Source organism: Canis lupus, chromosome 33 (assembly GCF_048164855.1).
Source record: "Canis lupus baileyi chromosome 33, mCanLup2.hap1, whole genome shotgun sequence".
In the NCBI taxonomy this organism is placed as follows: domain Eukaryota; kingdom Metazoa; phylum Chordata; class Mammalia; order Carnivora; family Canidae; genus Canis; species Canis lupus.
Genome location: NC_132870.1, coordinates 23,509,712 through 23,524,661, shown reverse-complemented (window position 1 = coordinate 23,524,661; position 14,950 = coordinate 23,509,712). Strand labels below are relative to the sequence as shown.

Genomic DNA, 14,950 nt, shown 5'->3' with positions numbered 1-14,950 from the left:
TGTCTCATTCTAGTCAATTCTCCACTTTAGAAGTGGACTACTTTCTAATTTTTATCAACATAGGTAAGTTTTACTTATTCTTGGATTTCATATAAGTGGAACCATATATACTTATGTATTGCATTGTCTTCTGGCCTCTATTGCTGATGAGAAGTCAGATATCATTTTTACAATTGTTTTCCTGTATGGAATGAGCTTTCTCCAACACAAACTCCTCACCTTCTCTTTCTCCCCCCACAGCTACTTTTAAGATTTTACTTCTACTTTTAATTTTCAGCAGTTTAACTATGATGTGTGTAGGTATATATTTTTGTATTTAGTCTGCTTGGGAGTTACAGGGCTTACTGAATCTGTGGATTGATGTCAATCATCAATTTTGGATCATTCTTGGCCAATATTTCTTCAAATATTTTTCTGCCTCATTCTGTCACCTTTACTAAGGGAATACAATTACACATATGTTAGATTATTTAATATTATCCTATACAGCTTGGATCAGAATTGAATCAAATTGATATGTAGATGAACTGAGCCTGTTCTTTTTTATGGCTTTATTTTGAGTCTAGATTTTTCATCTCTTTTTCGTTTTGAATACTTTATTTGGACTGTCTTCAAGTTTACTGATTCTCTTTTCTTCTTTGTTTTGTCTATAAGTAAGCCCATCTAATTTTTAAAAAATTTTTCTGATATTGTATATTTCTAGGATTTCCTTTTTTATGATAATTTCTATTCTGATAAAAATAATTTTAATTTAAAATTAATTATTGTTGCCCAACTTTTACAATAGAATTTATCACATTTTATCATAATTATTTTAATGGTCCATCTAAAAATTTCAACATCTGGAACATTTCTAAAGATTTTTTTTTAATTTTTATTTATTTATGATAGTCACACAGAGAGAGAGAGAGAGGCAGAGACATAGGCAGAGGGAGAAGCAGGCTCCATGCACCGGGAGCCCAACATGGGATTCAATCGTGGGTCTCCAGGATCGCACCCTGGGCCAAAGGCAGGCACCAAACCACTGCGCCACCCAGGGATCCCTGGAACATTTCTGAATCTGCTTCTAATCACTGTCTATTTTCTTGACCAAGAATCACCTTTTACTCCTTCTTCATAGTTCCTGTAATTTTTTTGTTATACACTTAGCATTGTATTAAAGAACTGAAGTAAATTATATTTACCCCCAGAATAAGGCACAGCATTTCTTTAGTCAGACAACAACACTTGGGATCAGAGTCAAATTTATCTGTAGGTGAACTGAGCTTGGTCATTTTTGCATCTTTACTTAGCTTCAATTAACAACTGGCTTCAGATATTTTGAGGGCAGGATCACAGCTTTCTTCCACACAACCTGGGATCTGAGCCCTATTAAGACTCAAGAAACCTCAGTGGCTTGGGTGTCACCTTTGGGTTAGCAGATAATTCTTTTTTTTTTTCCTCCAGTCCTGCCTCCAGACTTCTTCACATCAAAATATCTCTCTCAGATTTTGTGGGGCCTCTATAGTACACTCAGACTCCTTACCATCCCATCCCAATCACTTGGAGGTATTTCTTCCAGCTTTTATGCCTCTCTGTATTTAGAACTTGCTTTCCATAGGTAAAAGCTTTGGTGGGATTTGTCTCAGCAAACCTGTCCCCCTTTCACTTTTCAGCAGTCACTAGTGGGCCTTCAGAGAAGACTCAGAATATTTTCAAGGATCTCTCTCAGCTTTCCTGCCCTCCAGCCCTTGGTTTAATAGCTCTATGCACTTATAACAGCCTACAAGAGAGGTGTTGGGTGATCTGTAATTGGGCTTTTTGAGATTTTTGTCCATCACACTAGCCTAATAAAGCCATTTAAAGCTTGCTAAATGTTTAGCTGGTTTCTCTTTACTTCTCATCAATAGTGGATTGCTCTGTAAGGGAAGAAGGAAGTCTTGAATTTCTTTTTTCTTGTGAAGGACTGGTCCCTTTTTGGAATTTGGTTTATTTAGATTTCTTTTGTCATTGACTTTCAGCTGGATTAAAAAAAGAGACTGATTTGGAAAATCATCTTGCTTCTTGTTACAATGGGAGCAGTAGACTCTTGTGATGTACATCTTAAGGAGAAACAGAAATCCTATTAGTCTTAGCTCATACACCATTTAGCAATTTTCTTTTTTTTAAAGATTTTATTTATTTATTCATGAGAGACACAGAGAAAGAGAGGCAGAGAGACAGGCAGAGGGAGAAGTAGGCTCCCTGCAAGGAGCCCGATGTGGGACTTGATCCTGGATCCTGGCTGGGATCACGCTCTGAGCCGAAGGCATATGCTCAACCGCTGAGCCACCCAGGCATCCCCATTTAGCAATTTTCTTAAACTTAAATTTATTTTATAAGCAGCTTATCATCTTAGTTATTAGATTAAAATAATGGATTTCTTAGGAAGATATAAAAAACATGTAAAGTTTGCTTAATCTATAGCATACATCTGCTTAATTTCATGGAAGTTTTCATTGAATTAATCAAGATTCATTGCATCTGTTTTTATATTCTTGGTGTAAATAAGCAGCAACAATTCACATTAAAGTATAGTCAGTTTGCTTTTGACTTTTTTAATGGAAATACATTTTCAAGTTTCAGTTGTTTCAACCAAAGTATGTTGAATGGTAATTTCAAAGAACAGAATTAAATGTCTCTCATTTTCAAGGAAATTTCAATTTCACTAGTTTTTGCAAATAAAAATGAATAAATTGGTACATAGTAAAGAAATTGAGTCATATATTTGTGCTGAGCCATTTCTAACAGTTCAAGGTAATCCCTATAAAAGGTGGCCAATAATTAGATTGAAGTAATCAAACCAAAGCTTTCAAAAGATTAATCCTGCTCACCAGAATAATAGAATGGGGAATATACCCAAAGTTAGAATATAAGCTTTAAAAATTTAAAAGATGACTATGGAAACTGGAAGTGCATGATCATGTAATCCATTTGTTCTCATAAATCACTATCTAGAATCATAAATATTTATTCACTCAAAGTAGAATGACCAGGTGGCCACTTTAGGACAAAATAATGAAGCACACAACAAAGAGGAGACGAGTCAGGATATCTGCTTTCTAATCTAAGCTCAGCCACTAAATCTGTAATGCTTAAGAAAATTCCTTTGTCTCCCTGAACCTCTGATTCTTCGTGTATAAAATTAGAGGGTTGGGGACTTCTGATTTTCCTCTGGGTAAGAAGTCATGTCATAGGTGAGATATCAATTAAAAGAGTAAGGATAATATTTATGAAGGTTGAAGAAAGCTAATAATTTTTGTTCTTTCATCATAGGATTTGGATTCTGATAAAAACATTCATATTTCTGTGGATCTGCAAAACAGCATTGCTGGGTGCAATCCGTTCTATGAAAGGAGAACCACAAATGCTACATGTGAGGTACCATTCTTCAACCCTGTCGAAATAGTAAACATAAAATCCTAGTTAGAAATTCAAGCACAAAAAATAACTGCCTTGACAATGTAAATTAAATGCACGAGGGAAATAATGGTCCATCAATACCCTTGCTGCAGTTTTGTTGTTATCTTTTGTATTACATAAAATACGAGTGGGAAGTACACAGAAGTACACTTTAGTATTAAACTCAATTTTGTATTTACCTCACTAACTATTGCAATTATATTCTTGTTACTAAAATATTTTCTTGGGGTGGTTCAGTGGTTGGGAATATGCCTTTGGCTCAAGTCATGATCCCAGGATCCTGGGATGGAGCCTCCTTCTCCCTCTGCCTATGTCTCTGCCTCTCCCACTCTCTGTCTCGAATAAATAAATAAAATCTTAAAAAAATAAAATAGCTTCTTAAAATTTATGAGAAAATATTGAAAGTTGTATCCATTTTGTATGTCCCTTGTTAATTGTTTCAGGAAACTTCATGTCAGATTTTTTTTTAAAGATTTTTAACAGATTTTTTTTTTTTTTTAGTTAAAACAGTTAAATTCCTAATCAGCATTAAATTCAAATGAATCCTGGTTTCATCTTAATACATAAAATTCAAAATAACATCTTTCAGTATTATAAATCTTAAAATTCTAAAACTTAATATTTACTTAATTTGGGAGTCAATATCATGCAGTTAGTGCTTAAGCATTAGGGCTTTGAAACCAGATTAAATGGATAGAATCCCAATTCTAGCATTTACTAATGATGTTATTTGGATAAGCTACTTGAACTTGGTATCACGATTTTCTCAACATTTAAATGAAGATAATAACATTTAATCAATAAGCTATTAAACCTAGGTCCAATGTATTCTTTCATACAAACAACTACTATTGAGCCTCACTATTCAGGAATTCCATATTTGCAAATTTTCCAACTCACAAAAATTTATTTGTGTCCCACCACCCCTAAACCAAAATTTGTGGCCCTTTTGTGGTCTTTGTATACATGTGAAGAGCAGTGAAAAATCTGAGTCTCCCAAAGTGCATGTTCCCAGCTGAGTCCAAACAAGGCAACACCCTGCCTTCTAATTTCAACTCTCATACTTTAAACAAATGTCTTCCTTGTGGTCTATGTAGTGCTACGTTTCCCATTTTTGTGGGGTTTTTTTTGGATGTTGGTGGTGATTTAGTAGTTTACAAAGTGGCTCCCTGGCACAATACAGAGGTGTTGTTTGGTGTTCCCAAGCACAAGAAGGCTGTGATATGCTTTATGAAGAAAATAAGTATGTTAGATAAACTTTGTTCAGGTATGAATCAAATGATATTGTTAATGAGTTCAATGTTAATGAATAAAAATACATATAAATGCTGTGTTTTTAAACAGAAACATGCAAAAAAATGAGTTTATGTATTGATGGGTTGACAAAAATGTGACCAGAGGTTTGCAAGAAACTAATCCTATATTTTTCCTAAAGCAATGTTCAGTATTCTCTATTCAGCGACTGTATAATATGTAACTACTGTGAACAATGACAATCAATTGCATTTTAATGCAATCTAAAGCCCCTTCTCCTTTTGGAGAGAGAGTTCAGAATTTGTTTCCCATTGCAACACGGCTAGAAATTTTCAAAATATGGTGCCTTCTTTTCTTTCTTCCACACAGTGAAGGAGTCTCTGAGTGCAGTCCTTTGTGTTGCTTCAGAGTGAGGCCAGGAAAGGCATAGGGCTAGAAGAGGAACCTGTGAATATCTCACCTTATGATTTCTGAGGCATTCTCCCTGCTTGTCTCTGTGTTTAGAGCCTACAAAGTTAAAATCCAAACTGGGCATGTTTAGAGTCCACACTGGCAACCACTCTGGAAGTAGGAAGGACAGTCCTAGGGCATGACTCTGTTTTGCCTATTTTCCCACTTACCATGCTTAGACAAAACAATAGGAAAAATCTAGTATGAAAGGGAATCCTTACCGTGCCGTTCTCAGATAATACAAATTCCTTTGAGTGATTGTACATCTTATTAATTTTGGTAGATTCTGTATATTTTGTTGTAACTAAATGCTTAAAATTTGGGAGTTTTATAAAACTAAAAAAAATAAAGTTCTGGAAGATTGATGTTCTGGCATGCAAAACATATGAATGATAACTGATATGAAGCATGGGAAATGAATGGAGCATGTGACCTTGAATCCAGAAAAAGTTCATTGTTCCTAAGTACCCAAATAGAATCCACCAAAAATTAGCAGCAGTAGTAATAAGAGGAGAAAGAGGAAAAGAGGAAGAAGGAAGAGAAAGGAAAAGGGAAGGAAATATGACAACTAATGAATGAAAGGAGTTGAAAAGGAGGAATCACAGACACATAGTGTTGGAATGAGTGATAGCAGAGCAGAAGAACATTAAGCAGCAGGTTGACGCAAGATGGTCTGATCCCAGAGAAAGAGTATTTGAGGACACACTGTAAAACATCTTCTCATCCAGGGCAGTGGGCCAGGAATGGCCAGGGTGAAATAAGGCAGCATGCAAAAGAAGACTGAAGCAATCCATGAGGCCACAATAAATAGCCTGGGAGCTGGGACCCCATGCCTAAAGGTGATGTTAAGAAGCAAAGGAGCATACAGAGTCCTCATTTAACAGTTCTTGGAATGATATCAATTAAAATTAAATCTTACAACATTTGAACAGGTTTATTATCCATTTTCCAGTATCAAACTCAGTGATGAAGTAATAAAAAGAGTAATGCTGCCCCAAGTAAGGCTGCTCCAAGTTCAACCAATCCAATCAATCTGTGGCGAATCTCTGTTTAAAATAAAAAATCTCTAAAATAAATAAATAAAATAAGAAGTCTCTAGAAACTTCATTTCTCTAGATGTGTGACTGTATTCTGTTTCTCTGTGTTCATTTAAAAATGACTTTTGAAAATCACTAACTTTGTCTCTGATGAATCTTGACAATATAAAACACTAAGAAGCGAGGAAGAAGCAGAATGGTGTCTAGAAAGAATCAGGAAACCTAGAACAATCTAAGTGTGGAAGCCCTCTGGATAAAGTTGTACACTCTCCCATGAGGCTATGACTTACAGATAGAAAGCTGTCCACTGGCCTTTGTATGGGTTGCACATGGAAATCAAAAGATATGCACCACGAAGCAGTAAATCAACATATCAGGCAAGAATGCTTGATTTCAGTAGTCAAGAGTATTCAGCATTTTTGAGGACTTCTTATAGTCTTTAGCAATGGATTTATTCTTTAAAAAAAAAGTTAAATAATTTTGATAATAAAAATGAACTAAGGCAAGGAGGAAAATCTGGGCAGTATTGGAAACAATAAATGGACTGGTTAGAGCTTAAGATGCCTTTGGAAGCACCATCATACATAACATAGGGACAGAATAAAAATGGAACATAAGAATGTTTGGGGAGCACTGAAGTGTAGGATGGAAAATGAAACATGTTAGAAATACCTGCTAGAAGATTTTTTCAGGAACAAGAAGTAACTGATGGCCTGAATTAGAGTGGAGACAGCCTGGAATGGACAAGGAAGGACAGAAATATCAGACACGTTAAAAGAAAAGTTAGTAGGACTTGATTGAGTCTGCTGAAGAAAGAGGTGAATTTAAGATAACATTCAGGTTCATGGCTCCAAAGTTACAAGGTAAGCGAAAGAGAAATTTATTAGGGAAAGTGACAATGGTGGTCATGGAAAAGTATAGGTGTGGGTGTTGATGAGGTAGCTGTCACAATAAATTACATAGCAATAAGTTAAATTAGACATATGGGCCTTTGAGTAGAGCATAGTGGTTATAAACTTAGCTCCTAGGTCACCACAGGGCAACAAAACCAACTCCTGCTGAAATTTCCAGCCCCCTGGAATGACGTACACATTTCAGAATTGCCAGCGCCACAATCACATGAGCCAGTTCCTTAAAGTAAACCTCCCTCTGTCTCTTTGTCTCTCTTAATACATCTATTCTATTTCTCTGGAGCATCCTGCCTAATGAGGTGAAGAAAATGACCATGGTGGGTTTGGTAAACCATAACTTATGGCTACAAGACATAAAAACTATTTTGTGTCTTTGAGTTACTATCCTTCTCAGAGCAATAGAATGAGTTTTTACACATGCAGTGACACTACAAATCACTACTGCACATCACCTGCAAATGTAAGAAGAAATTCCTTAAGTAATAACTTATTCAATTTATAATAAAAGGTCCACTTCCATTGTGAGTGTGTGTATATAATTGAGGCTAACCCATGCATGTATTTTTCTTATTAAATGGCTATTACAGAGCCTCTTTCCTGTTACCAGTTACTAATGGACAATGTTTATGTATTTTCTCTAACTCTATGATAAACGTACATATTTAAACTTATTACTTTTGTCTCTGAAAACCCTTTATTTTTTTGTGTGGACCCAGAGAAGAATAACATATGTGTCTTAGTCATTTGAGTAGAGAATTCAAGCAGCATATTCAGAAAGCTCATATGTCATTTCTTCCATTCTACTGTCAGATACTACAGATCAGAAGTAGAAAATCAAGACAGGTACTGTCTTTCCTAGGGATTCTTGTGAGGAATTAAATGAGTTAAGGTAAATAAAGTGCTTAGAATTGTTCTTCACATAGAGTATGCAAAATGTGGATGTTAGCTCTTATTAGTAGAGCATACACTCTATGAGTGGCACTTATTTTTGTGACGTCTTCTCTTCCCTTGTCATTGGTGCCCTCTGAATGTATGGTTTGTATTTTACTGATTTCATATTCCTCTACCTTCCCTCAGTATGTGGAAGAGTGCCTATTATAAAGCAGAGTTCATTAACATCTAAAAATTCATGAGGGTTTTTTTGTTTTTTCTAATGATACACACAAAATATATTTCTTAGATAAGCACTCTAAGATTACTTCATTTGCAGCCAGACTTTAAATTCTGGGACATGGAATGATAAGATAAAAATAAATCTGCTATCTTGACTTTAATTGGATTCGTGTCAATTTTATTTATGTATATGACAGTACTGCCAATTATTGCTGTGTTTACTCAGCGGTTTTCATTGGTGACTCATAGACCAGTAGCATCAGCATCATCTACGAATTTGTGAGAAATTTGAAATTCCTGGGCCCATCCCAGACCTACTGTATCAGAAATTCTGAGTAGGGCCCAGAAATTTGGGTTTTAGCAAACCTTCCAAGGAATTCTGATGTCCACTAAAGTTTATGAGCAAAATGCTAAATACAAGAAAGAATGAGGCTTGGTTCAAATAATTAAGCAACAGTGGACATCCAGGAAAACTGAGGTTAACCTCACAGATTGCTAATAAAACTGTAAAATATACAAAGTATGTCTGGGGTAGTACTTCTTCTCCATTCTAATCACTGTTTCTCCAAGAGATTCCCTCTTCTGTCTTAGTTTACATATTTTATTCATTTTTTTTAAAAAAGATTTTATTTATTTTAGAGAAAGAGAAAGAGAGAGTAGGGGAAGGGGCAGAGAGGAAGGAAGAGGGCCAAGCAGACACTGTAGGGACCAGTGGAACCTGACTCAGTGCTCAATCCCACAACCCTGAGACCATGGCCTGAGCCGAAACCAAGAGTAGGATGTCCAACAGAGCCATCCAGGCACCCCTGACTTACATATTTTAAAATATCTTTTCAGGTTGTCAATGGTAAAGGCTACAATAGAAGACAAAACTTAATGCTAAAATACATATACTTTTATTTCCTGGAGGAATGTACAGTCTTACAGCAATCTCAGAAATAATCATTGTTAGAAATAATATTTCAACCATGCATCACATGTCATATTCTTATAGAGGTAATGTCTATTCAGATTCTGTGGATAATGAGCATGGAGGAAATAACTTCTTATAGTCAGTCAGGTATCATGGGTAGAGGTCACATTTATTTCCCATATTTCCATTATTATCAACAACTTCTTCCATAAGGATACAACTTTTGCCTTTCCAGCTCACCTTTCTGGCTTCCAGAATGAGCCAAGTCAGAAACTGGTTCTCAGGATAGAAATGCTACGAAAGCAGCTAGACACAATGCAGCCTACTACTTCAGCTTTTAAGCCTCTATTGTTCTTTATCATGTGCTGTTAACCCTGCTGTTACCACATACTTTGGATTCTCAGCCTGGTCTGTTACTTTTTTTTTTTTTTTATCTGCTATTTTGTCCCTTGTATTATACATTGCTCTAGTCACAATTTTGTCCTATAGGCTTCTATTCATATACTAATGTGTGTATGTGTGAACACATCCTTCAACTTTGGAGATGCTTAAAATGGGGGAAGGGCATATAAAAATGAAATTCAGTCTCACTACCATGGAAAATGAACCTATGAGGCAGTTAATTGATACTTTTCTGTTTCTTCTGTGTAGTGCTTTATTTCACTCTGAATTAGTCTGTATTTCCAGTTACTTTTAGATTTTTTTGCAGAATTTTGGGGGTCCTGGGGAGTTACTCAAAACTATAATTATGGGCACCTGGGTGGCTCAGTAGTTGAGCGTCTGCCTTTGGCTCAGGTCATGATCCTGTGGTCCTGGGATGTAGTCCTGCATCAGGCTCCCTGCGGGAAGCCTGGTTCTCCCTCTGCCTATGTCTCTGCCTCTCTCTGCCTGTCTGTCATGAATAAATAAAGTCTATAATTCTTCCCATTATTTGCTCTACAGATACTATCTATTGATACAGAGTTTGAGGAGAAACTTTGTTTACACTTATAATATGAATGAAAACCTAAGATTGCTTAATATAATCTTTTAGATCAAAATTCTCTTAACTTGAGAATATATTACATTTGAAGGCTCATCTTTTTCATCTATAATTACAAAATTCTCAAATATTATAGAATATGTGTTGTTACAGTAATGTAAATGGGCATAATGAGAAAGAATTACAAATGTTGTTGAAATGTGAATGGCTGACCATCATAAAAAGTTGCTTGACTCCAGATAGCACATTGCTTATCTTCACAGTGTTAGGATACATCTTAAGACCAGGAAGGTTTCTCTGATTCTGTAGGACATACTGTTCTTTCTTATCTATGCTCTCTATGGACTCAAGGCCAGTGGTGCTTCCTTTTCTGGAGAATAATTTAAGTGGGAAAAAGGCCAAATTTTGGACCTGGTATCAACATTATCTTTTTAGCTTCCTTCATTCTTTTCTTACTTTTAAAAAAAATATACATTCTTCAATCACAGTTATGATGCTTATAAGCATAACTTTTCAAACTTCATGTCTGGAGAAATAAAGAATCCTCAAAGAAATACTGTAAAAGTGAGTAACAGTGGTATAATACTAAAGGAATAACTCTTTTTTTGGTTATTCAAGTGGAAAACATTTTAAAGAATTCAAAGTGGTTGTTTTATTTTATTATTATTTGATAAAAATTGAACCATCAACTCACAAAAGTAACTTGAGAATATGCTAAAAATGTCCTTGGTAGAAGTTGTGAAAATCTATACCTATAGGTTGAGTTATCAAGAAAATGAAGTGAAAAAAAAATCTGTAATTTCACAGTCAATTTACATACTAAATCTCCAAATTACTCAATTACTACGTTAGTGTTATGTGTAAATCTATCCCTAATTTAGTGTATTTACTAAACAGTGATGTGTTTGTAACTAATTTAAAGTGTGTTTACATGACCTTTTCTTTCCCTACCACCTATTCCTTCTTATCCCAGAATAAGGAATAATCTTGACCATTTACCCTTCAGATTGATTTTTTCATTGCTTCTGATTTTCTTCTCAAATGATTTAAAATGAAAAAGGAATACAGGTTTCCAGTTATGGAATGAATAAGGCCTGGCATAAGGAATATAGTCAACGTATTGTAATAGCAATGTATCCAGACAGGTGTATAAATACAAAAAAAAAAAAAACCTATATTGGGCAAAAATAGTAAGATGAAGGGAAAAATGTGATATCATTTACATGAAATATACAAAACTGTACAACATAAATTATGGAAACAAATGTATCTAGAAAAAATGAAGAACTGCATGAGAATGATCAAGAAATTTATTTAAAACAAGAAATTTAATCAGTCACTTTTCAAGTGTGTGGAATCACAGAGGGAGATTTAGAAAAATTCAACTAGATATTTAGCATTTTATTTCTTAAAAATAGAAGCTCTGAAGCAAATGTGACAAAATGTTAAGATTTGGCAAAGCGAGGTGATGGATACAAGGGTGTTTTTTGCATTGTTCTCTATATTTTCCTGTATGTTTAAATTATTTGATGATACAAAAAGAGCACAATAGCATGTGGTTCTCCTCTCCTTGGTAAATGAGCTATTTTCTATGAACCTAAACTTATTACAAGTTCATGACAAATCTTAGAGCTGCAGTGACTACTACATTTGTACCTAATATTCAGTTATATGCTCTACATTTTATAGACATATATGGAGGTAATATTCCCAGTTAATACTTTCAGTTGTCACTGGCAAGTGTATGCTGTCTTATGTTAGATTAAGATATTGCTATTTGTTGTAAATGGATATGTTTTGACATGTTCTAAAAAATTGGCATGGGCTTAATTAAACCAGTACTCTTCTCTGGGTGTAGGTAAATAATCTGCCTCAAATTAACCTAGTTTCCTTTTTCATGAACTAACTCCCATTGGTGATTGAACCAGCAGCTGTAGCCTTTTAAATAAATAAATAAATAAATAAATAAATAAATAAATAAATAAATAAACAAGCCAAGCTATTTTTTTTTTCCTGTCCATGACAGGGGAGTCTCTTTATGACCCAGTCCTTGGAAGGGTTCTGAAGTTAGGGAAATTCATGTAACTACCACAGCAAGACTTTCCCAAAACTCTGCAGAGAGCTTGAAACAGGGGAGAACTGCAGACAGGTTAAAGCAGTCTTGTCTGGCCGCTGTGCTGCTCTGTCTCATCACCACACAATGTCAGGTGCATTCGAATCAATTTCACAGTGGCCCATACCACGTGTGTTTATATATAAATCAACAACCAAAACAGAATTTTCTCAAAAATCATACTCTTGCTTTAAGGAATGTACTCTGATATTTCCTATTCTAGTATCTCATGTCTCAGTAGAAAATTGCCTGTTAAAATACCATATATTGATTTCGTAGCCCCTGATGATTCACATACTGGAAAGTTGTTCATGAATTATTTTGATGACTGTTGTGTTCAAAAGTTCTATGTTACACTAACATAGCAAGATCATTTAGAACCCTTTTATTATTCTACTCCTAGGGAGAATTTTTTTCTTATGGAAAATTCGCCTCAATGGAAAATATTATTTTTAAATCAATAATAAAGCATTATAGGGTAAGAGAACACTAAAGTAGATTTGATTTCTTATATAATTTTTGAGTTATCTCTAATTATAGAGATATAATATACCCCAACTCTGCTTGCCTGGGGAAAAGAAAAGTCAAGGAAATTAATTGGTAGATAGGAGTGAAAATGACCAAGGCATAATGGCAAGGAATAACATTTTACTTATTATAAATGAAGTGACAGGGAACTAAACCCAGAATTTACCAAAGTCGACTTGAGAAGAAAAGAGGATGAAACAATGATATAACAGTTTTGATTAATATAGCATTTAGCATCATATTTTTAAGAACCATAGCTATCTGTATGTAACTCCATGGCTCACCCCCCCCAAGTACATCCTACCGATTCCTTATGGCTATCTTCTTCACACAGTGTCCTAACATCCAATTTATTTCATCTAAAATATAGAGTAATAAATAATAAATATTTAATAAGCAAAATATTTCACCAAATAATTGTAGAACTGTCTTCAGGGACAGATATCTGAAATTATACCTGATTCACTGTTTGCTGAACTTACTGCTCAGTTCATATCTAGAAATGTTTCTACAGAACTTACTTAACAACCTACCATTTCTTTCCCAAACTCTCTTGTTGAATTAATTCCACTTTGTGTATAAAGACCTCTCAAATCTTCTCATCAATTTAACTTGAACACTATGAAAATCCAGGTGCAAGTTCCTAAAGACCAGGTATTCTGAAGCTGACTTTAATTCAAGATTATGAGGTCAAGAAAGCAAGCAAAACATGACTGCAGTCATATTCATGTCTATCTTGGGTATTTTTGTTCTGTGATTTGTATTTTGTTATTTTGTACTTCCACTAGGAGTAAAAGCCTCATATCATGACGGTTGTTTGCATGTTACAGGTTTAATAGCATCCATCATCTAACAATATCCAGCAATGAGGTTTCTGAATGAATTACCTAGATTACATTGAACTTTTCATTTGTAGCTTTCTTTCAAAAATGTTTAAAAATCTCTTTCAAATATATAATGATTATTAAATTCTAGTAATGATTCAAAACTTTCAGACTCTACTAATTTTATAGCCTTTGTAAAGAGAGAGTAGTATTTTCTTTATGCCAAAGATCAGTATGAAGATGAATTACTTCCCTGTAGAAATCTGTAATAAGTTGAAGACACAAGGGGTGGATAAACTTGGCTGCCCATTGGAATCACCTAGAAAACTTTAAAAACTACTGAGAGCTGGAACCATTCCCAGATTCTTCATTACTTGGGGGTGGAAGAGGGATGTGGTTTAGGCATCAAATGTTCTAAAAGCTCCACAGCTAATCATAATACTCACTAAGTTTGAGAACCACTGCTCTAAACACTTAGTACTCATGAAAGATCTGAGACTAGCAGCATCAGCTTTACCTGGAAGTTTGCTAGAAAAGCAGAAGTTTAACTGTATCCACATTATCAGGAACTGTGATTTAACGTATCCAGAATTCTTTTTCTATAAAAATAAGGGACCAGAGCTCTTCCATCATTTCTAACTCTAAAATTCACATTTTACAGCCTAAACAAGGTAACAAGCACTTTTCAAACTTAGCTAGAATTCTTAACCCATAAAAATGAGAGGCCATTCCATTCTCTCAGTTCCATAATTCTCATTCCACAACCTAAATAAATTCAAATGCTGAAGGAATTTGAAAAATTATTTAATAATTCTATCTCATATCTTTCCAGCACTTTTTCCTGCATAGAATTCCTATTTCTTTTCTCTTTCCTAATTGGAACACGTTATTCAAGACTCACGTAAAGATCATACCTCCTTTATGAAACAAGTCTTGAAAAATAATACAGCTTTTCTCTAAAATCCTATTGTTGAGGCAATCAATTCCATAGAGTTTAGTACATTGTTTCTTTCTATTATGACTTATACATTATCTTGTTTCCCAATCAAATTATGAGTGTCTCAAGTGAGATATCATGTTATGTTCCTTTTCTACCTTAACTTAATGTCTAACTTTTGTGAGTTATATATTGTTAAAATGCATTTGGGGAATAAAATAAGTTTTCACCATTCTCACAAGATTTCTCATTCAAAACTAGCCCATTATTAACCTTTCCACATAATGTAAACTCATAATGTAAACATCTTAGGGGTTCTTGCACATCTAGGTAATTCAAAATTGCCGGTGATTTCAGGCTCCTACTCTTTCCCTTCCTGTTTCCCTGAGGCTTGCCAACCTGAGGATAAAACTACTTCAAATAGCATAGAAACTCTACAGAAAAAGC

The 14,950-nt window shown here is 34.7% G+C and overlaps 1 protein-coding gene across 5 annotated transcripts in view; it reads right to left on the bottom strand.

The window, feature by feature from the left end:
* The window catches only part of BANK1 (B cell scaffold protein with ankyrin repeats 1), a 287,136-nt gene that overhangs the window by 162,384 nt on the left and 109,802 nt on the right, over positions 1–14,950 (bottom strand). The gene's annotated exons all lie outside the window — the stretch shown is intronic.